The following is a 23,189-nucleotide window of genomic DNA, read 5'->3' on the forward strand; positions in this document are numbered from 1 at the left end:
GAGCCATGCAGTTTAAACCTATGTTGTTCGAGGGTCAACGGTACTTATTTTTTAAATTTTTGTTATGAAAGCAGTTTTCTTCTCATTTGAGGAGATATCAAAAATATAGATAAGCACAAAGAAGAAAATAAAATTTCTGCCACTGTTAACCTTATTGATATACTTCTAGTCTTTTTTTTTTTTTTTTTTTAGTGGCAAGTCCCCCTCCCCACAAGGAACTCATTACACCAGTCTTCATGAAATTCTGTATTTTTAATTTTTTTATTTATTGATTTTTGAGAGAGAGAGGAAGTAAAAGAGAGAAACATCAATTTGTCATTTTACTTATTTATTTATTCATTAGTTGATTCTTGTATGTGCCCTGATTATGGGTCCAACCTGCATCCTTGGCATATGGGATGACGCTCTAACCAAAGGAGCTACTTGCCCACGGCACAAGTTTTGTTTTTTAGTAATAAAATGAATAACTCAGATACATGTAGAAGCATAAAAAATTCCCAATTATTTCAACTTTTCTTTAATACATTATAGTTTCTGTATCCTTCCACCACCCTTATTAGCTTTGTTTAGTACTCTTAAAAGATGGTGCCCAGGCTTCCGGCCAAGGTGGAGGCGTAGGCAGATACTCTTCACCTCCTTGTACAACCAAAAGAAGGATAACAACCAATTTAAAAACAAAAAACAACCAGAACTGCCAAGAGATTGACTGTATGGGAGACCAACAACCAAGGAGTTAAAGAAGAAACATTCACCTAGACTGGTAGGAGGGGAGGAGATGAGCACCCAGGGCAAATAGGATGCGTGGCAAGGGGTGGCTGCAGGACCAGTGTGGTGGGGCAGAGGCTGGCGGACTGGGCGGTTCCACATTGGTGTGCAAATAAACTGGGAGGAACAACTGGAGAGTGAGACAGACTGCGCCACCCAGGGTTCAAGCATGGGGAAAGAAAGCCTCAAAACCTCTGGCTGTAAAATCCGGTGGTGGTTTTGGCGATGGGAGAAGCTCCCAGTCTCACAGGAGAGTCTGTTGGAGGGAACCATGGGTCCTAGAATGTATACAAATCCACCCACCAGGAATCAGCACCAGAAGGTTGCAACTCACTCGTGGGTTGTGGGGGATGTGACTGAAAGCAGGGCGAGAGCCGAGCAAGCAGCATTGTTCCCTCTCAGACCCCTCCCTCCACATGCAGCACCACAGTACAGCGAAGTGAGTTGCCTTGCCCTGGCAAATACCTAAGGCCCCGCCCCTTACAACATGACAGGTGAGGCAAGACAAATATGGCCCCCCAAAAAACAGATCAAAACTCTAGGAAAAACTAAGCAATGAGGAGATAGTGAACCTATCAGATGCAGAGTTCAAAACACTGGTAATCAGGATGCTCACAGAAATGGTTGAGTATGGTCATAAAATAGAGGAAAAAGTGAATGCTATGCAAAGTGAAATAAAGCAAAATATATAGGGAACCAACAGTGAAGGGAAGGAATCTGGGACAGAAAGAAGAAATAAACATTCAACCAGAACAGAATGAAGAAACAAGAATTAAAAAAAAAAAAGGAAAAAAAAGAGGCTTAGGAACCTCCAGGACAACTCTTAACGTTCCAACCTCAGAATCATAGGGGTTCCAGAAGGAGAAGAGGAAGACCAAGAAATTGAAAGCTTATTTGAAGAAATAATGAAGGAGAACTTCCTTTTCAATCTGGCAAAGAAGTAGACTTCCAGGAAGTCCAGGAAGCTCCGAGAGTCCCAAAGAAGTGGGACCCAAGGAAGCACGCACCAAGACACATCATAATTACATCACCCTAGATTAAAGATAAGGAGAGAATCTTAGAAACAGCAAGAGAAAAGGAGACAGTTACCTATAAAGGAGTTCCCATACAACTGTCAGCTGATTTCTCAAAAGAGACATTATAGGCAAGAAGGAGCTGGAAAGAAGTTTTTGAAGTCATGAAGGCAAGGACCTCCATCAAAGATTACTCTATCCAGCAAAGCTATCATTTAGAATGGAAGGGCAGATAAAGTGCTTCTCAGATAAGGTCAAGTTAAAGGAGTTCATCATAACCAAGCCCTTATTATATGAAATGTTAAAGGGACTTATGTAAGAAAAAGATCAAAACTGTGAACAGTAAAATGACAAGGAACTCACATCTTTCAACAATTGAACCTAAAACAAAACAAAACAAAACAAAAAAAACCCAGACAAACTAAGCAAAGACTTAGAACAGGAACAGAGTCACAGAAATGGAGATCACATGGAGGGTTCTCAGGGAGGGAGAGGGGGGAGAATGGGGGGAAAGGTACAGGGAATAAGAAGCATAAATGGTAGATACAAAATAAACAGGGGAGGTTAAGAATAGTATGGGAAATGGAGAAGCCAAAGAACTAATATGTGCAACCCGTGGACATGAAGTAAGGGGGGGGATGATAGAGGGAGGGGGGCAGGGCAGAAGGGGATAAAGGGGAAAAAGAAAATGGGACAACTGTAATAGCATAATCAATAAAATACACTGGAAAGAAAAAAAAGATGCCGTCCACAAGATAGAATGAAATCCAGATTTAGGCAAGCCAGCCCAGCACATACAGGAATTATTTCCATCCTGGCTGGGTGGCTCAGTGGATTGAGTGCTGGCCTGCGAACCAAAAGGTCACTGGTTCCATTCCCAGTCAGGGCACACACCTGGGTTGTCCTCTAGGTCCCCAGTGTGGTGTGTGGGAGAGGGAACTGATTGACATATCTCTCACACATCAATGTTTGTCTCTCTTTCACCCTCCCTTCCCTTATATCTAAACATAAATAGATAAAATAAAATAAAGAATTATTTCCTGTCAGGATCTTGGTACCACACCTTCATTTTAGAGTTTTTTGCAGATGTGTCCCATTTTGGTTTATATTGAACTTACTTTGTTGGTATTTAAAACTTTAGTTTTGCTAACATATTCTAACAATTTTCAAATCTTTCCCCAATAACTATTTACCTACTGATGTAACAGAACTGGGCAGCCTGTCTTTCATGTATTTCTTGTTTTCCCTGTGTACCTTCATTGGAAGAGCTAGTAGCAGAACATCGAAACATTGGCCAGTCAGAAGGTACAAAAAGCAAAGCCTCTAGAAAATGTATACATTTTATAATTATTCTCCAAATAATATAATGATGACTATACATTTTCTAGGTACTTTCTTTAGAATTCCTGAAATGGCAAAAAGTAAGTACTCGGATAGTAATCCAAAACTGACCTCTTGGCTTTGTTTTCAAATAGTATTGAAAACCTGGGATTTTTTTGCAGGAAAATATGCCATTGTAGTCTTACCGTTATTATCCAACACTATATCCAAACTCTTATCACCTGTCAGCCTTCTATTTTTCATAGCCATCATTGGCTCTTATATTCATAGACCAGGGATTGGCAATTTTTTTGTGTAGGACCAGATAATACATATTTTGGGCTTTGTGGGCCAGAGGGTCACTCCCTCAATAATTCAACTGTGTCATTGTGTTACAAAAGTAGCCACATATATTACATAAATGAGCAGATGTGGCTGTGTTCCAATGAAACTATTTGTAAAAACAGACACCACGTTTTGATAACCCCTGTCATATATCTATCACCTTCATGATCTGTGAAGATTGAATAGTAGAGCTCTAGGTTGGAAATATTTTTCCTTCAGAATTTTTGAAGGCCTTGCTTCTAGCTTCCAGTGTTCTTTTGCGAAGTCCCTTGCTATTCTGATTTCTTGATCCTTTATTTAAACCCATTCTCCCCACCCCCCAGGCTTCTCCTGGTTCCTCCTACTTTCATGTGTTCCTCTTATAAGTTACTTAAATTTCATCATTTTTCCTCATCAGTGGGGATAATAATACCTGAGCCTTGTTGTGAGGATTGATGAGATGAGAATGTAAAGCGCTAAAAACAATGCTTGCCATATAGTAAGCACTTAATGAATATTTGTTGCTATTATCATATCATCATTTATAAACTGAAAAGCCTTTTTCAGTCGTTTTGAGAGACCATAACTATTTCTTGGAACTGTGGGGTTCCTGTAGTATGGAGTCTTGATTTCATAGACGAAGTCTGGGTTAGGTTGAAGCCATACCAGAAGGGCTCTAGGGTTAGAGTGGGAATGAGATAATTCTGTAGCCCTAAGCTAATATAGAGGTTGGAGTCACATAAGAATTTGGTCCCAAGTTCATGCACTGAGTTTGGAAGGAGAGGTCAGAGTACATATGTACCTTTTTCCACTCAGGTTACCCCTTCCTTACCAGGATTATGCATGTTAGTGTCAATCATAGTATTTTCCAAGCTGTAACTGTGTTTATATTTTTGAAATGAAAGCTTTTCAGCACTTCAGGTTACTTTTTAGTTCTTTTAAAGTGCTGTCACTGCCTCTTACTTTCTTTTAAATAGTGTTGGTTTTGCAGCCAGCATTTTATATGGTCACTAAGAATTTAAGATAATTAGATTGATAAAGGTAACCAATATTGGTGTCATTTAAATAGTAGATTTGAAAAGAGCCAGCTTTTTCCAGATTAAAATATTTTCATGCATACTTTATTTCCTCAAATTTTCCTTTTTTTTTTCTTTTGAGGACACTGCCTTCTGAGTGGCATGCTAGGAAAGATGTGGTTAGAAACAGACCTGCATTGTCTTTATGGCAAATAAGGAATCGTCATAAAAGTCATCAATTATTTATTTAAATGTGTTTATTTTTGCCAAGCCTTAGATTAGATGAAATACACTTTCATTGCCCTAAACTTCAGCTGGTTATTTTACTACTAGTGTTTGGTCCAACAGGATGGGAAATTCATTCCCAGTCCCCCCAAAATAGCTGTCTTTTATGGATGCTTATATGCCAGGCATTGTGTTAAGTACCATTATCTAACTTAATCTCCTAAGGGTCGTCTCTTCCTCCTGACCTTTTTCTGTTATAGTATATTCTTATGTTGTTAAATTAGAGCTATTGCTAATATGTTTTAAAGTCAGGTCATATCATGCTCAAAACCCTCCAATAGCTTCCTACTCTGGGTAAAGTAAAAGCTAAAATCTTGATAATGGCCTACCAGGTTCTGTATTATTTGATGCCTGTTATTTCTTTGACCTCATCTTTTACTACTCACTGCCCACTCTCAACTCTGGCTCCTTAGATTCCTTGTTTTTCCTTGATCACGTCCTTTCATTACTGATTTTTTCTGTCTGGAACACTGCCAGGCTTGTTTCCTCAATTCTTTCTTTTTTCGTTTATTCTTTTTAAGAGCTAGAGGAAGGGAGGGGGTGGGGGAGAGAGAGACACCCACACAACACAGAGACAGACATTGACATTGATTTGAGAGAGAAACATAGATTGGCTGTCTCCTGGTTTGTGCTCTGACCAGGGATTGAACCTGTAACCCTTCAGTCTCCAGGATGACACACCAACCAACTGAGCCACATTGGCCAGGTCTCCTTAAGTCTTTCATGTCTTGATTCAGATTTTGCTTTTTTCCCTATCTTTCTTCTCTGCTTAATTATTTTTTTCTTTAGCACCTGTCATTAGGTGACATGTCATATATGTTATTTATTTTACTTGTTGTTTCTTTTACTAATATTTAAATACCACAGGGCAGAGATTTTTATCTGTCTTGTTTACTGCTGCCTCTACATCACTTAGAACAATGTGAAGCACGGAGTGAGTGCACAGGAAATGTTTGCTGAGTCAATTAGTAAATTGCTGCAATATTATGATGTGGGTGTTGTTATTGTCTTTATTCTGCAGATGAAGAAACTAAAGCCCAGAGAGGTTAAATAATTTGTATAAGATTATATAACTCTTAACAATCCTGCAGAATGGCCTTATTTCCTATTATATCCCATCATGCCTTCTGTGCTCAGTCATAGGACATAATTATTATTATTGTTTTTAGGACATTATTTGTGTGTGTGAGAATTTCATACACATATTAAAGTTTTTGTGCCTTCGCTCATTTTGTTTCCTTACTGGGAGTATTGTTTTCCTTTTCTGTACTCTGTTGAAGTAGAACTTTATTTGAACAATAAATGGTGATTTAGAGAAGAGTCAAAGGTATGAAAGTTGTTGGGGAAGTGGAGGAATGAATATTGTGAGATAAGGTCACATGATAGAAAATGCATGTATGTTCAGGAAACAGGTTTGGTCAGCGTGAGCTTTTGTAGAGGGGTATGATAGATGGTAAAATTAGGGAGGGACAGGGTTATGGCCCTATTACTTGGAGCTTTGAGCTTCAGACTAAGAAGCTGATGTTTTTATCTTGTTTCCCCTGGAAGCAGAAGAGTGATAGTATATAACACTGCTTTAAACAATACTGGATTTTACTGTGGTGATAAGAATGGCTTGGAGCAGTAAGAAGCTCAAATGAGGAAGAACACTTACGAGGTTACTGTTATAGTGATAGAGTCCTGAAGTGTGGCAATGAGGACTGAAGGTGAGAATTGAGAGTGAAAATTAAAGCACAGGCATGAGATAGTTAAAATGTGACATAAAATTCAGACTCCTTTCTGTGGTCTATGTGATGTGACCTTTGCGTATCTCTGCAACTTTACCTCCTGCTCCTTTCCTCTTATTTTCTGTGCTCTAGTCCCACTGTCTGTTCCTTATCTTTGCCTGGAATGTTCTTCAAGTGTGGTTCCTTCCTTGTCATTCAGCAGTCAGTTTAAATCACCTCTCAGGTTTTTCTTGATCACCAGTTTTAAACAAAGTCCTTTACTGCTTCATTCTTTTTCACTATCATAATCTATAATCACTACCTGGCTTTAAAATGTGGTCCAGGCTGGTGTGGCTCAGTGGATTGAGGGCAGGTTTGAGAAACAAAAGGTCACTGGTTCGATTCCCAGTCTGTGCTTATGTGTGCGTCTCTAGTTGGAGGCTGGTGAGAGGCAACCAGCTGGTGTTTTCTCTCCCTCTTTTTCTCCCTCCCTTGTCCTCACTCTAAAAATAAGTAGATAAAATCTTTGAAAATATGTATTTGCCTGTCACTCTACTTTAGAATGTCAGTCCCATGAGAGAAGGGACTTTGTCATTTTCACTGCTATATTGTACCTAGAAAGGTACCTGGCACTTACTGGATTTGAAATAGGTCTTGCTAAATCACCTGAGTTGGAGGAGTTCTCTGAATCCAAAGTTTCCAGCTTGCATATCTGTACCATTGATTGAAATAGAAAAGTCTGTAGGGATTTTGGATTTTGAAGGGAAGGTAGAGTCTGAGGTGGGGGCAGGACATCCAGGTGGTGATGTCCAGTAGTAGTGGGAGATGTTCAACTGTAATTTGTGAGAATGTTTAGGACTGAAGTTATAATCTCTTATTTTTATATTTTACTGAAGTGTAACATACACAAAGAAAACTGGACATATTTTAAGTGTACAGTTTGATGTATTTTTAGAAAATGAGTGTACCCTGTATTCAGCACCTAGATCAAGAAAGAATTATTACTAGTCTTATGAGGCCCCCCCAATGATGAGCAGTAATCTTTTAATTGGTATTTGTTCTGTATTCCTTTTGATTATAAACACTTTGAGGTAAGGGCTACATCAGAGTGGTTTAATAAGGTGATATTTGTTGATTATTGCTTAGAGGAGTGTTATTTTTATTAATAGTCAATCCTGGATGAGGAAAGCATTTTCTCTAGGATTATACTCTGCAGGACTTTTGGTGGTTTCTTCCTGTCTTTGTTTTTTCCCTTGTTTCTGAACTTTTGTAGCATCAGTCCACTCTACTTGATTTGACACTTTATTTATTCCATCTATAGTTCTTTAATTTTTTTCATGTGTTCAGATCATATCCCTTATTAGAAAGTAAGATCCTTGAGGTTGGGAACCTTGTCTTACCCTTCTTCATGAATTCTCTTAGTTCTTGTTAAAGCGGTGATTAAATAAATGCTAAGTTAGTACTTCTTGGCGAATTATTTTGAACCAATGCTACACTGATATTGTATGTTTGCTATGAAGAGTTCTTCAAATGATAATAATAATAAACAAAAATAACATGTTCACATGCAAATTTATGCTTTCCACATAACAAACATTTTTAAATGTTTCGACAAATTTTTAAAAATTAAACTTTTAATTTTACCTGGTCTTAATTACTTTTTGTGTAATATCCTGTTTTAAAGACTAAATCCTAACTAAGTGTATTTGAAAACCTTAGATTCTCCTTATGTAATGTTTTAATTACTGCTGAATACCCTATAAAATAGCAGAGGCCTTGCTTATGATGACAGAGCTAAACCTTTGGATTACATTACTATTAAGGAGTGACAGGCATGAATTAATATTACAGTACTCCCACATTTATCAGATCTTCATAAGTAGTTATCAGATAGCTTTAAATGTAAGGGAATTTTCCAGTTTTTCATGATATATTTTTATTTTAAAGTATTTCAGTCTTGTATGTATGTGTGTATGTATGAATTTAGATGGGAGCTGATTTTCTTTGGGCAGCTTTTACATTTAGTATCAGGTAGGCAGATATAGTGAAGAAATATATGGCGTTAACTTTGTTTTCCTGCATGACTTGAAAACACAGTATGAGCCTGCGCAAGTGGATTAGACGGTTGCCCAGTTCAATTGAAGATTAAATAGCTATATATGTACCTGAAGCTGAAATTTTGTTTTCTATAATACTTTTCACTGGGTCATGGAGAGACCAACTCCCATGAGGTAGCCACAAATAAATATAACGAGGGAGATGTTAATTCCATAGGTGTCTAATTTCAGTGACTGTTGTGTCTCATCACCTTTAACTTAATACTTTTATGAGATTTTCACAGTCACTTTTTTTTTTTGAAAAGTTTTCATCAGGTTGATCAGAAAATATGAGCATAATATTACTTAATTCTATGTATTTCCCAATGCTATACTTGTTCTTGCTTGATATTTTTTAGTATTATCTCCTAAAATAATACTTTATTTAAGTCACTTTATTAAAGTACTGAAGTAGCACTTTTATCTCCTTCTGAGAGCCTTTCTGATTGAGGGACAACCATATTTAAATTATTTTTTTTGTTAATTTTATTTATTTATTTTTTAAAAAGTTTTATTTATTTATTTTCAGATAGAGGGGAAGAGAGGGGGAAGGAGAAGGGGAGAAACATTGATGCTAGAGAAAAACATTGACTGGTTGCCTCTTGCATGGCCCCAACTGGGGATACCTGGCTTGCAACCCAGGCATGTGCCCTGACCCAGAATTGAACTGGTGATCCTTCATTCTGCAGGATGATGGCCAAACCACTGAGCCACACTGATCAGGGGTAATTTTATTTTTTTAAGCATATAAATAATACATTATTTGTATGGTAAAAAAATCAAATGATACTGAAGTTCATAGATTAGGGAAAAAATTCCTTTCTTAATAGTATCTTCTCTGCACCCTGCTTTCTCTCCCCTCCTCCAATCTTTTCCCCTCCTATCAATACTGCTGTTAATAACTTGGTATGCATCTTTTTTCAACTTTTCATCTATATTTACATATACATCTGTCCCCCTTTATCTGTGAGGATACATTCTAAGACCCCAAGTGGATACCTAAAACCACGGATAGTACTGAACCCTATATATATTCATTCGGTGTTGTTTTTGTGTATGTACATACCTTTTCATTTAAAGGAAGCTCTTTAAAGCTTTCTTTGTCACATCTGAATTGCCAGCATTGCTATTTTTTTTTTTTTTAATCCTCACCTGAGGATATTTTTATTGATTTTAGAGGGAGAAGAATGGAGAAAAGAGAAACATTGATGTGAGAGAGAAACATTGATCAGTTGCCTTCCTTATGCACCCCGACCAGGGATTGAACCTGCAACCCAGGTACATGCCCTGAATGGAGATCAAATCCGCAACCCTTTTGGTGTATGTTATGATGCTCCAACCAACCAAGTCACCCAGCAAGGGTATGGGCATCACCAGTCCTGCTCTTTGGGGCCATTATTAAATAAAATGAGAATTACTTGAACACAACAAACACTGCGATAATCAGGACTGTTGATCTGATGACAGAGATAGCTACTAAGTGACTAATTGGGATGGTGGTGGTAGGCAGTATCTGGTAACATATACTGCATGGATACAGGGACAAAGGGATGATTACATCCTGGGCAGGCTAAAGTGGGGTGGTGTGAGCTTTTATCACACTACTTAGAATGGTGGCAATTTAAAACTCATGAGTTGTTTATTTCTGGAATTTTCCATTTAATATTTTTGGACTGAAGTTGACTGCAAGTAACTGAAACCACAGGAGGCGAAATTGCAGATAAGAGGGATTTGTGTGTGTATGTTTGTATATATTCATATATCATATACACATGTTAGTTTTTTAAACCTGAATGGAAACATCAGGATTTTTTTCAGTTAATATATATTAGAGATCTTCGTTTATTTGTATATATAATTTTATCTCATACTGTTTTATATTGTGTTTGTTCCATAATTTATTTAACCATTACCTAAATGTCCTTGAGTATGGTATTTTCCAGGTTATTTTAATCATTGCTATAGTGAAATCTGTGTTAATATTTCTTGTTTGCATTTTGTGTGTAAATGTTTGTATTTCTAGACATGATAGATACCAAGAAGTGAAATTGCTATGTTGAATGTATGTGCTTTTAACTTTATTTTTCCTTTAAGATTTATTTATTTGTTTGTTTGTTTGTTTATTTATCTTTAGAGAGAGGCAAGGAAGGGAGGGAAACATTGGTTGCCTCTGGTATGCACCCTTACTGGGGACTAAACCCTGCAACCTAAGGTGTGTGCCCTGACTTGGAATTGAACCAGGAACCTTTTGCTTTGTGGGATGATGCCCAACCAACTGAGCCACACTGGTCAGGGCAAATGTATGTGCTTTTAAAATTTGATAAATGTCAATTTGCACACGTAACACACCAATATATCTTTATACACATAATATATGAGAATACCTACTTCCTCACACCTTCTGCCAAACTTAAGTATTTCCTGGTCTGAAAAAGGATTGATATATTGTTTTGATTTGCCATCTTCTTGATTAGTGGTGAAGTTGGGCATCTTTTCATATGATTATTGGCCTTTGTATTTGTTGTGAATTGCATATTCATATTTTTTGTCATTATCTATATTGGATATTGGAATTCCTTGTGTTTGGGTATTAGTTTAGATATTAATCCTCTGCATGTCAAGTATGCTGTTAATATTTTCTCCCAGTCTGTTACTTACTTTCAACTTTTAAAAATGGTGTTTTCTACAATATAGAGGTTTATTTTTTATTTTTATATTTTATTGATTATGCTATTACAGTTGTCCTGGTTTTTCTCCCTTTGTTCCCCTCTACCCAGCACTCTGTACTCCTCAGGAAATCACACCATTCATTTTTCATGGCCATGGGTCTTGTGTATAAGTTCTTTGGCTACTCCATTTCCTTTAGTTTACTTTACATCCCAATGGCTTTTTTGTAACTACCTTTTTGTACTTCTTAATCCTCTCACCTCTTCACCTATTTCCCCACACTCCTCTCCCATCTGGCAACCATCAAAATCCTCTCCTTATCCATGATTCTGTCTCTGTTCTTCTTGTTTATTTAGTTTGTTTTTCAGACTCAATTGTTGACAAGTATGTATTTATTGCCATTTTATTGTTCATAGTTTTGATCTTCTTTTCTTAAATAAGTCCCTTTAACATTTCAAATAATAATGATTTGGTGATGAACTTCTTTAATTTTTTCTTGTCTGGGAAGCTGTTTATCTGTCCTTTGATTCTAAATGATAGCTTTGCTGGGTAGAGCAGTCTTGGCTATAGGTCCCTGCTTTTCATGACTTTGAATATTTCTTGCCATTCCCTTTTAGCCTGCAGTTTCTTTTGAGAAATCAGCTGACAGTCTTATGGGAACTCCCCTATAGGTAACTAACTGCTTTTCTCTTGCTGCTTTTAAGAGTCTTTCTTTATCTTTAACCCTTGGCATTTTGTCTGATGTGTCTTGGAGTGGGCCTGTGTGCATCCAGTTTGTTTGGGACTCTTGTGCTTCCTGGAGTTGCATGTCTATTTCCTTCACCAAACTAGGGAAGTTTTTCATTATTTTTTCAAATAGATTTTAAATTTCTTGCTCTTTCTCTTCTCCTTCTGGCACCCCTGTGATGTGAATGCTGGAACGCTTGAAGTTGTCCAACAGGCTGCTTATATTTTCCTCATTTTTTTGGATTCTTTTTTTTTCTTGTTGTTCTGATTGGTTGTTTTTTGGTTCCTTATGTTCCAAATCATTGATTTGATTTTTGACTTTATTCACTCTATTGTTGTTTCCCTATAAATTGTTCTTTATTCAATTAGTGTATCCTTCATTTCTAGCTGGGTCTTTTTTATGCTCTTGAGGTCCTCAATAAATTCCTCGAGCGTACTTATAACCAGTGTTTTGAACTCTGCATCTGATAGATTGCTCATCTCCCTTTTGTTTTAGTTCTTTTCTTTAGTTTCTTTTTCTTTTAGTTCTTTTTTGATTTGTTCTTTCATTTGGGCCATGTTTCTTTGTCTCCTCATTCTGACAGCTTCCACATGTTCGTTTCTGTGAATTAGGTAGAGCTGCTATGACCCCCTGTCTTGATAGTGTGGCCTAATGTAGTAGGTGTCCTTTAAGGTCCAGAGGCACAGCCTCCCCTGTCACCCAAGCTGGGTATTTGAGGTGTGCCCTTCCTGTGGGCTGAGTATACCCTCCTCGTGTAGATGACTCTTGGTTGCTGTTGGCTGTTCAGTGGGAGGGATTTACCCAGGCCAGTCAGTTGCAAGGATATTGGCTGTGACCACTGACCACAAACCTCTGCCCTTTGTGGAGGATCAGCTGTACAGGGGCAGAGTGATGGTGGTCCACTGGGTGCTTTTGCCTTGGGGTTTCCTAGGTTGTGCAGGCCAAGGTCAGCCCCCACCTGTGTTTTGCCTGGGGCCATCCAGCCTGAGCTATAGATCAATCTGAGATAGATGCTGCTGCTTATGCTGGACTTGGAGATTCCCAGGGGAAGCAAAGCTGTGAGTCTAGGCTGGCTGCTGTTGCCTGGGGCCATTTAGCAAGAGGTGCAGGGGCTTGGGGTTCACTGAGACCAGCTTGTATGAAAGAATTTAGGAAATTGTGAAGCTTGAGCCAAAACTAGCCATTCATATGGAAAAGCTACTATTAACAGCTGTAAGTTGGGTGGGATGGAGCCTCGGGGGATCTCTAGGACAGGGCAAATAGTGTTAGACAGGTTGGTGGGGTCTCAGATATAGCACCCGCCTGCTAGCTCTGTGGCTCTGCCTACCTTTCTGTCTGGGAGAGGGCTGTCCCTCCAGCTCTTGCCTTGATTCCAGACACTTCAGTTCCTCTCTGTCTGCCACTGGTGCCTTTCAAACTGCTACTCCAGTGCTGGAGCTCAGAGGGAGTGAATCTGAGTAAGTTCATGTGTGGAGGAACTGCCTGGGACTCCAGCTGTTTTCTTCCACAGACTCAATCCATCCTTGCTGGGTTTTGCAGTCAGGAGTTATGGGGACTTAATCTTCCTGGCTCTGGAACCCTGGGCTGGGGTTCCTGCTGTGGGGCTGGGACTCCTTGTTCCCAAGATATCCCTCCTGAATTTTTGTCCACCACACATGTATGTGGAAGCAGCCTGTTCTGCGTCTCCACCCCCGCTACCAGTCTGGATGGATGTGGTTTCTTTAATTCTGTAGTTGTCAGACTTCTATTCAACTTGATTTCTGCTGGTTCTGATGGTTGTTTTATAATCTTGTTGCAATTTTGATGTGGCCAAAGTGGGATGGTGTGAGATTTTATCACATTACTTAGAATGGCAGCAATTTGAAACTTATGAGTTGTTTACTTCTGGAATTTTCCATTTGATGTTTTTCAACTGAAGTTCACTTTGAGGAGGTGAACGCTGTTTACCTATGCTGCCATCTTGACTGAAAGTCCTATGTAGAACTTTTAGATTTTGATGTAGAGAGATCTGTAGTCCTTTCCTATGTAACTTCAAGATTTTGTTTCCTTACCCTATTATTGCATCAAATTCTTTTTTCCTCTAATATAGTTTTTTAAAACAGCTCTTTTTAATCCATTTTAGTATTTAGCTGTTTTAACTCATATTAGTTTATAATTGTGTACAATATAAGATAGGGATTTTTTCCCCATATGGTCAGCCAGTTGTGCCCAATACAGTTAATTGAACCTTTTTTCAGTGATTTGAAATGACTATTTTTTTATTGTAATACACACGTAACACAAAATTTACTCTCTTAACCATCTTTAAATGTATAGTTCAAGAATGCATACAGTTTATTGGTATTAAATACATTCTCATTGTTGTGCAACCATCACCACCATCCATCCCCATTAACTCTTGTCATTTTGTAACTGAGCCTCAATGCCTGTTAAACAATAACTCCCCATTTTCTTCTCTCCCCTGCCAACCACCATTATACTTTGTTTTTATCATGAAATGCCTCTTTTATGATATATTTAATTTCCATTTAGTCAGTTTCTGGAGTTTTGTTCTTTTTATTTATCTGCACATCAATATTATATGCTGTTTCAAATTTCTATTTGATAGTTTTTGAGAGGAGGTAGAGACAGCTCCCCTGCTCTTTCTTGTTTTCTAAAGTTTTACTATATATTTTTATTTTGACTTCTAGTTAAGTTTTAGAATTAGACTATTAAGTTTCAGAAGACATTCTGTTGGGATTTTGATTAGAATTACATTGAATGTATAATTTGAGGATAATTAGACATCTTCAGAATATCAAGCCTTTCATCCTGGAATATGTATATATTTCTGTACTCTTTCCTGTTTTTTATCATTTTTAGAGCTTTGTAATTTTTCCATATTGGTTTTGCATGTTTCTTTTTTAATTTTATTTATTTAATTTTTAAAAATGTTTTATTTATTTATTTTTAGAGAGGGGGAGGAAGAGAGGGAGAGAAACATCAACATGTGGTTGCCTCTCCCACGCATCCCTACCAGGGTCCTGGGCCTGCAACCCAGGCATGTGCCCTGCCTGGGAATTGAACCGGTGACCCTTTGCTTTGTATGCTGGCACTCAGTCTACTGAACCACACCAGCCAGGTGCATGTTTCTTATTAGACAGCTAATTAAAACTAGTCTCCGATTAATTTAATTTTTGTAAAGCTTTAAATACTGAAAATTATTTCCATGATTGGAGATAATGGACTTTAATTCATTCTTTGTTTTCCTTTTGCCTTTTTGGGTTGACTACTATAGAAATTAATTTTGCCAATGTCATGATAAGGCAGCCATTGTTTTTTACATTTGGTGGGTGGTACCTGTTGGGATCAATAAACTTCCAACTTTGCCCTGGGTTCTGGGATTAATACTGTCCCTAGTCAAGGAGAATTTAAGAAGTCCTAGAGCAGGTGTAAGTCAATTTAGGGCTTAATTTTTTTTACTATTATAAAAAATGCTGCAGTTCATACTCTATAGAATAGATTTCTAGAAGTATAATTGCTGGGTTAGAGGATAAAAAAAGGAAGACTGGTAATTTTTCTCTCATTAACAAATTATATGAGTTCTTGTTTCTCTGTAGCCTCACCAGCAGTAGGTATTGTCTTTTTTATTTTTGCCAATTCGATAGATGAAATATGGTATTTTATTGTTGTGTTTAATTTACATTTTCTGATTTCTAATGAGATTAAAAATCTTTTAGTAGAATTATTGACATGTATTTCTTCATATGTGAATTGCCTTTCTTTTCTTTCTTTTTTTTTTTTTTTTGAATCTTTACCCTAGGATATGTTTATTGATGTTAGAGAGTGAGCCCCGGCCATATGGCTCTGTTGGTTGGAGCATTGTCTCGAGCACCTAAAAGGTTGTGGGTTTGATGACCGCTCAGAGTGCATACTTGGGTTGTGGGTTGATTCTCTGTTGGAGTGTGTACAGGAGGCAACCAATTATAAATTATAATCATTTGTCCATATATTTTTAGGGATTTTTCTCCCAAATTGTCATTTACATTATTTTGTTAATGTGTTAGCCAACTGAAGTTTTAAAAAATTATTTTTCTATAGTCATCTGCATATCTGTTACCTTTTTTCTTTTTGGCTTTCATCAGTGCATTTAAAATTAAGTAACTTTGTGACTTTTAAGGAATATATTTATTGGGGGCTTTGGGCCAAGATGGAGGCGTAAGTAGACACACTGCGCCTCCTTGCACAACCAAAAGAAGGACAACAACAATTTAAAAACAAAAACAACCAGAACTGACAAAATCAAATGGCATGGAAATCTGACAACCAAGGAGATAAAGAAGAAACATTAATCCAGACTGGTAGGAGGGGCAGAGCCAGGCAGCCGGGGCAGAGAGGACTTGTGGCGAGGCGGCGGCTGGCAGACCCAGCGAGGCAGCGGATTGTGGAATGGGGCAGGCAGGGCAGACCCACATTCGCGCATAGATAAACCAGGAGGAATGGTGGGGGAGCGAAGCAGACCACACAACCCAGGGCTCCAGCTCAGGGAAATAAAGCCTCAAACCTCTGATTGAAAACACCCGTGGGGGTTGAGGCGGCAGTGGGAGAAACTCCCAGCCTCACAGGAGAGTTCGTGGGAGAGACACACAGGGGCCTAGAGCGTGCACAAGCCCACCCACTCGGGAATCAGCACCAGAGGGGCCCAGTTTGATTGTGGGTAGTGGAGGGAGTGACTGAAAGCGTCATTGCTCCCTCTCAGCCCCTCCCCCACATACAGCATCACAGTGCAGCGACCAGTGTTACCCTGCCCTGGTGAACACTTAAGGCTCCGCCCCTTTACTTAACAGGTAAGCCAAGACAAAAAAAATGGCCCAAAAGAAAGGACAGATCAAAGCTCCAGAAGAAATACAACTAAGCGACCAAGAGATAGCCAACCTATCAGATGCACAGTTCAAAACACTGCTTATCAGGAAGCTCACAGAATTGGTTGAATTTGGTCACAAATTAGATGAAAAAATGAAGGCTGTGCTAAGAGAAACAAAGGAAAACGTACAGGGAACCAAGAGTGATGGGAAGGAAACTGGGACTCAAATCAAAGGTGTGGACCAGAAGGAAGAAAGAAACATCCAACCAGAAAAGAATGAAGAAACAAGAATTCAGAAAAATGAGGAGAGGTTTAGGAACCTCCAGGACATCTTGAAACGTTCCAACATCCGAATTATAGCGGTGCTGGAAGGAGAAGAGGAAGAACAAAAATTTGAAAACTTATTTGAACAAATAATGAAGGAGAACTTCCCCAATCTGGCAAAGGAAATAGACTTCCAGGAAGTCCAGGAAGCTCAGAGAGTCCCAAAGAAGCTAGACCCAAGGAGGAACACACCAAGGCACATCATAACTACATTACCTAAGATGAAACAGAAGGAGAGAATCTTAGAAGCAGCAAGAGAAAAGGAGAGCGTTACCTACAAAGGAGTTCCCGTAAGACTGTCAGCTGATTTCTCAAAAGAGACCTTACAGGCAAGAAGGGGCTGGCAAGAAGTATTCCAAGTCATGAAAGGCAAGGACCCACATCCAAGATGGCTCTATCCAGCAAAGCTTTCATTTAGAATGGAACGGCAGATAAAGTGCTTCTCAGATAAGATCAAGTTCAAGGAGTTCATCATCACCAAGCCCTTATTATATGAAATGTTAAAGGGATTTCTCTAAGAAAAAGAAGATAAAAAAATATGAACAGTAAAAATGACAGCATACTCACAGTTATTAACAACCACACCTAAAACAAAAACAAAAGCAAACTAAGCAAACACTTAGAACAGGAACAGAGTCACAGAAATGGGGATCACATGGATGGTTATCAACAGGGGAGTAGGAGGGGGAGAGAGGGGGAAAGGTACAGAGAATAAGTAGCATAAATGGTAGGTAGAAAATAGACAGGGGGAGGGTAAGAATAGTACAGGAAATGTAGAAGCCAAAGAACTTCTAAGTATGACCCATGGACATGAACTATAGGGGGGGAATGTGGGAGGCAGGGGGTGGTCAGGATGAAGTGGAGTGAAGTGGGGGAAATGGGACAACTGTAACAGCATAATCAATAAATATATAAAAAAAGGAATATGTTATGTAAACCTTAGTTGTGTTTATATAATAGCATATTTTATTAATATGCTATTTAACATGCATAAAATAATACACATTTTATTAATAAAGTTACTATATTTGTATACGTCCTAAGCATTTAAATTCTAAGTGGAGGAAAAAACAGACAAGCATAGAATGCTTTATCACTGGGATTTCAGGTCTCTTACTTACTAGAACCTGACTTTCATTATATGCTTGATATCTTAAGACAGCTCCTTTTACATAGTTAACAGTCCAAAAATGCTTGAATTTTGCTAAGTATGTCAGGAAGAAATATTACATAGCTTTTTGTTTCTTAGAAATATTCAGTATTTTTATTTAACAAGTACTTAATTTTTGCAGAACCTGTGTCATTTGTTTGAAGGATCATGAGACTGAATTTCTGCCCTCCAGGGCTTTAGGATGGGGCAGGACCAAAGGCGCTGTATATGTGTCCAGTGAGTGTTGGGAAAACTTCAGTGGAGAAAAAAGAAATTATCTGCAGTTGAATAATAGTCTGGGTAAACTTGGTGGAGAATCTGATTTGATTCTGAACCTGGAAAGATGAGTGAGATTTTTCTTTGTGCTAAGAAATGTGCTCATTTCACTTTATGTGAATTTTTTTGTTTAATCTTTGCAACAACCATGTGAGACAGATTGCCATTCCTATTGTAAAAATGAGGAAACTGGAGATTAGTGTATGTTTTCAACAGGTCCATGTATATGTGTGAAAATTATTTTTAAAAATAAGGTCTTGAAGGATACATACCCAATTTAAGTAATGGGTTACCTCTGAGGAAGGCACTGAGATTGTGGAGGTGGAGGGCAAAAAGAGGCTTTGGAATTGTGGGTTGTTGTTTAAAGGAGATGTGTAGCAAAAGAAATAAATTTTAAAAAGAAAAATGAAAAGTGTTTTGGATCTAATAACGGAAAAGGACATCTCAGGTACCAAAGCTTTTAGAAAAGTGATGTACGTGCAAAATAGAGTCAGACTTAGATTGGCTCACTGAATTAAATAGTACAGGTATTTGTTGGGAAAAATATGAGATCACCAAAATTTATTGAGATTACATTAGCCTGTCATGGAAAAATAGCAGTTTTCTAACATGGTTTTATGTCCACATAGGTCCTACATTTTTTTTGGATACCAGAATTGCAAAAGTTAGGGAAAAAGTTGTTTAGTTGGGGAGTCCAAGCTTACAGAAAATGGTCAATATTTTATGTATTTGGTGACTGGAATTAGTGTGACTAATTTTTTAAATTTATTTCAAGATATAACATGTTTTATCCTGTCTATGGTATGTGACATTTATTCGTAACAGTGGTAAGGCAATGTTAGTTTTGCTTTCCCAGGGCCTTGTTCATGACTACATAGCTAACAAGTGGTGCATGTAGAATTTGAATCCACCCCATCTAGGTTCAAAGTTCTGGATCTCAGCCACTGTGCTACTAAAAACGGAGAGACAGGAGTTCCAAAGGGAGAAGCAATTTACAGAGGAAGGTCAGTATAAGTATGTTCAGGGTACAGTAGTAAACCAGTGTCATTGTAGGGCAGTGTTTATGGCAGAAAATGATGGGAAATAAAAGATGAAGGGGTTCTTTGGAACCACAATGTGGATTTTCTCAAAAATCAGGACAATTAGGGGGTGGTGGGAGGAGTTGGAGGAGGGTATAGGGGGCATAAGTGATAATGGAAGGAGACTTGGCTGGGGCTGGTGAAGACAATACAGTGTACAGATGATGTTTTGTGGAACTGTGCACCTGAAACCAGTGAAACCACAATGAATTCAATAGAAAGGGGGGAAAATCAGGACAATTAATGAGTCTAAAGATGGATGAAAAGGATTTATTCATTTTACGTACATTGTATTGAAATAAAATTTCATATACATAAAGGATCATCCTTTGAGATCAGAGTGAGTGAACTTGCAGCAATGTGATTTATCCACTTTTTACAAAGATTATTTAACATTGCATGATACGTGTAATATGACAGATGTTTTTCAAAGGAGAGAATAAAGTCTTATTTAATTTTTAAGTTTTTGAAATCCTCACCCAAGGACATTTTTTCATTGCTTTTAGAGAGGACTGGAGAGAGAGAAACATAGATGTGAGAGAGAAATCAGTTGCCTCCTGCATGTACCTGAATTGGGGACAAGGATCGAACCTGCAACTCTTTGGTTATGGGATGATGCTTCAACCCACTGAGCTACATTAGCCAGGGCAGATGAAGTTTTATTTTAGCAATTCTACTCAAATTTTATCTAGGATGTTTTGCTTTTAGATTTTATTTACATTTAGAGAGAGGGAAGGGAGGGAGAAAGAGAAGGATAGAAACATTGATGTTTGAAAGCAATATCTTGGTTGCCTCTTGCTCGCCCTCAACTGGGAACCTGGCCACAACCCAGGCATGTACCCTGACCAGGAATCAAACTGGCAACCTTTAGGTTTGTGGAGCAATGCCCAACCCAATGAGCCACATCGGTCAAGCCTGTAGGATGCTTTTTTGAGGCTGTCACCACTTTTTATTCTGGTAAATATATATATAAGATATAATTTACCAATTTAACTCTTTTTTTCTTTAGGATGTAAAAAATTTTATTCATTCCAGAGAGAGAGAGGAAAATAGGGATGGAGGGAGGGAGCAATAGAGAGAGAAAGAGAAAGAAACATTGATTTGATGTTCCACTTATTTATGCATTCTTTGGTTAATTCTTCTGTGTGCTCTGACCTGGGATCAAACTTGAAATCTTGGCTTACTGGGACAACATTCCTAACTAATTCAGCTACCTGGCCAGAGCCCTAGTTTAACTTTTTTTAATCATATAATTCAGTGGCATTAAATGTATTCACATTATTTATATATCACCACCATCTGCCTTCAGAACTTTTTTATCTGCCCACAGTGACAATGTACCCGTTAAACTCTAATTCCTCATTCCCTCCTCCTCTGGTCCCTGGCTATCACTGCTATATTTTTTGTCCCTGAATTTGATTTTGTAACGTGCCTGATATAAAGTATTTGTCCTTTGTGTTTGACTTATTTCACTGAACGTAACGTCTTCAAGATTTATTTATGTTGTAGCATGTGTTAGAATTTCCTTTTTTTTAAAGGCTGAATAATATTTCATTGTGTATATATATACATTTTGTTTATCTATTGTGTATATATCACATTTTGTTTATTTGTAGATGGACATTTGGATTGTTTCCACATTTTGTCAGCTGTGACTATGTAGTTACAAATATTGGAGTAGAGCCCTGGCCAGTATGGCTCAGTTGGTTGGAGCATGGTTCCATACACTGAGAGGTCGCTGGTTTGATCCCTGTTCAGGGCACATACCTAGGTTGCAGGTTTGATCCCCTGTCAGGGCCCACTCTGGGAGGCAACCGATCGATGCTTCTTTCTCTCTCTCTCTACCTCTCCCTCCAACCCCCTGCTTCCTTTCTCTTTAAAGTCAATTAGCCGCCCCCCCCCTCCCCCGGCCAAATATTGGAGTAGAAGTATTTGAGTCCCTGCTTTCAACTTTTAGGTTTACGTCTAGAAGTGGAATTGCAAGATCATTTGGTAATTCTTTATGTAACTTTTTGTGGGATCACCAATCTGTTTTCCTTAGTCCACCTTATATTTCCACCAGCAATGCACAAGGGTTCCAATTTCTTCACTTCCTTGCCAACACTTGTTTGTTTGTTTTTTTTTTTTTTTTGGTGGGTAGGTTATTGCCACCCTCATTGGTATAAGTGGCATCTCACTGTGGTTTTCACTTGCACTACCCTAATGGCTAGTGATGTGGAGAATGCTTTTATGGGCTTATTGGCAATCTGTGTATCATCTTTGGAGAAATGTCTCTATTCAAGTGCTCTGTTATTTTTCAATTGGATTTAAAAAAATTTTTTTAAAAAAATTTTTATTGTTATTCAATTACAGTTGTCTGCATTTTCTCCCCATCCCTCCACCCCACCCTAGCCAATCCCACCTCCCTCCCCCACCTCTACCCTCCCCCTTGATTTTGTCCATGTGTCCTTTATAGTAGCTCCTGTAAACCCCTCTCCCCACAGTACATTTACACAATGGAATTCTACGCAGCAGAGAGAAAGGAGGAGCTTATATACCCTTTGCGACAGCATGGATGAAACTGGAGAGCATTATGCTAAGTGAAATAAGCTAGGCAGTGAGGTACAAATACCATATGATCTCACCTTTAATTGGATTGTTTTTACCACCACTTTTTAAATCTAGTAAGCTTGTCTTTTGGGTTGAACTAAAGGCTCTTGATAATCCATCTCTACCCCTTACTTAGTTTATAACGTATTGATGCAAATTTTGGTAGGAAGGACCTTCTTAGGAGATTGATATTAAGTTATAATTTGGGGAACCACTTAGTTGGGGATAACTGGCTCAGCTTATTCATCTAGATATATTTTTCTATGATATGACCACCATTATAAATTATCCAAATGTTGCATAATTTCCACCTGAATGATGGAAGTCATTTTCCATCCAATACTTCCAGTACATTCATGGAAGTATTTTTGTTCCTTGGTTTTTCTGTAGCTAGGAGCTATTCCCATTTTGATTTCTAGTTTTGACTAGGGGTGTGCTTAAAAATAGTTACCTTGTATTTAACCTTTGGCCTCCATTCACTTTCTCTAATTCATTGATGCAGATGAATTTTAGTGTTGTCAGGGAAACCCTTCACTTGCTCACTGTAGTAATCCTGTAACATCATGGTCACTCTAAATGGGAATATTTTTCAGTGGTGTTCCTATATAAAAATGTGAGTACAGTAAGTAATACTTCTGCGTAAGATAGCATATTACCTCTTTGACCTCATTTTTCTTTAAAAAGATTTTATTTATTTTAGAGAGGGGAAGGGAGGGAGAAAGAGAAAGAAATATCAGTGTGTGGTTGCCTCTCATGCTCCCCGTACCAGGGACCTGGCCTGCATCCCAGGCATGTGCCTTAGACTGGGAATCAAATCGGTGACCCTTTGATTTGCAGGCTCACTGGGCCACACCAGCTAGGGCATCATTTTTCTATTATTCCCCTCTGTCACTTCTCTTTAGCTCTAATACCTCCTTGCTGTCCCTCAAACACTCTGTGAAAGCTCCTACCTATCTGAGGTTCTTTGCCTGGAATATTCTCCCAGATGTGACTTTACTCCCTCTCCTCT

The 23,189-nt window shown here is 38.2% G+C and overlaps 1 protein-coding gene across 3 annotated transcripts in view; it reads left to right on the forward strand.

Moving 5' to 3' along the window:
- Positions 1–23,189, forward strand: part of MGA (MAX dimerization protein MGA) — a 157,714-nt gene that overhangs the window by 9,178 nt on the left and 125,347 nt on the right. The gene's annotated exons all lie outside the window — the stretch shown is intronic.

This window comes from Desmodus rotundus, chromosome 7 (assembly GCF_022682495.2).
Source record: "Desmodus rotundus isolate HL8 chromosome 7, HLdesRot8A.1, whole genome shotgun sequence".
Taxonomy (NCBI): Eukaryota; Metazoa; Chordata; class Mammalia; order Chiroptera; family Phyllostomidae; genus Desmodus; species Desmodus rotundus.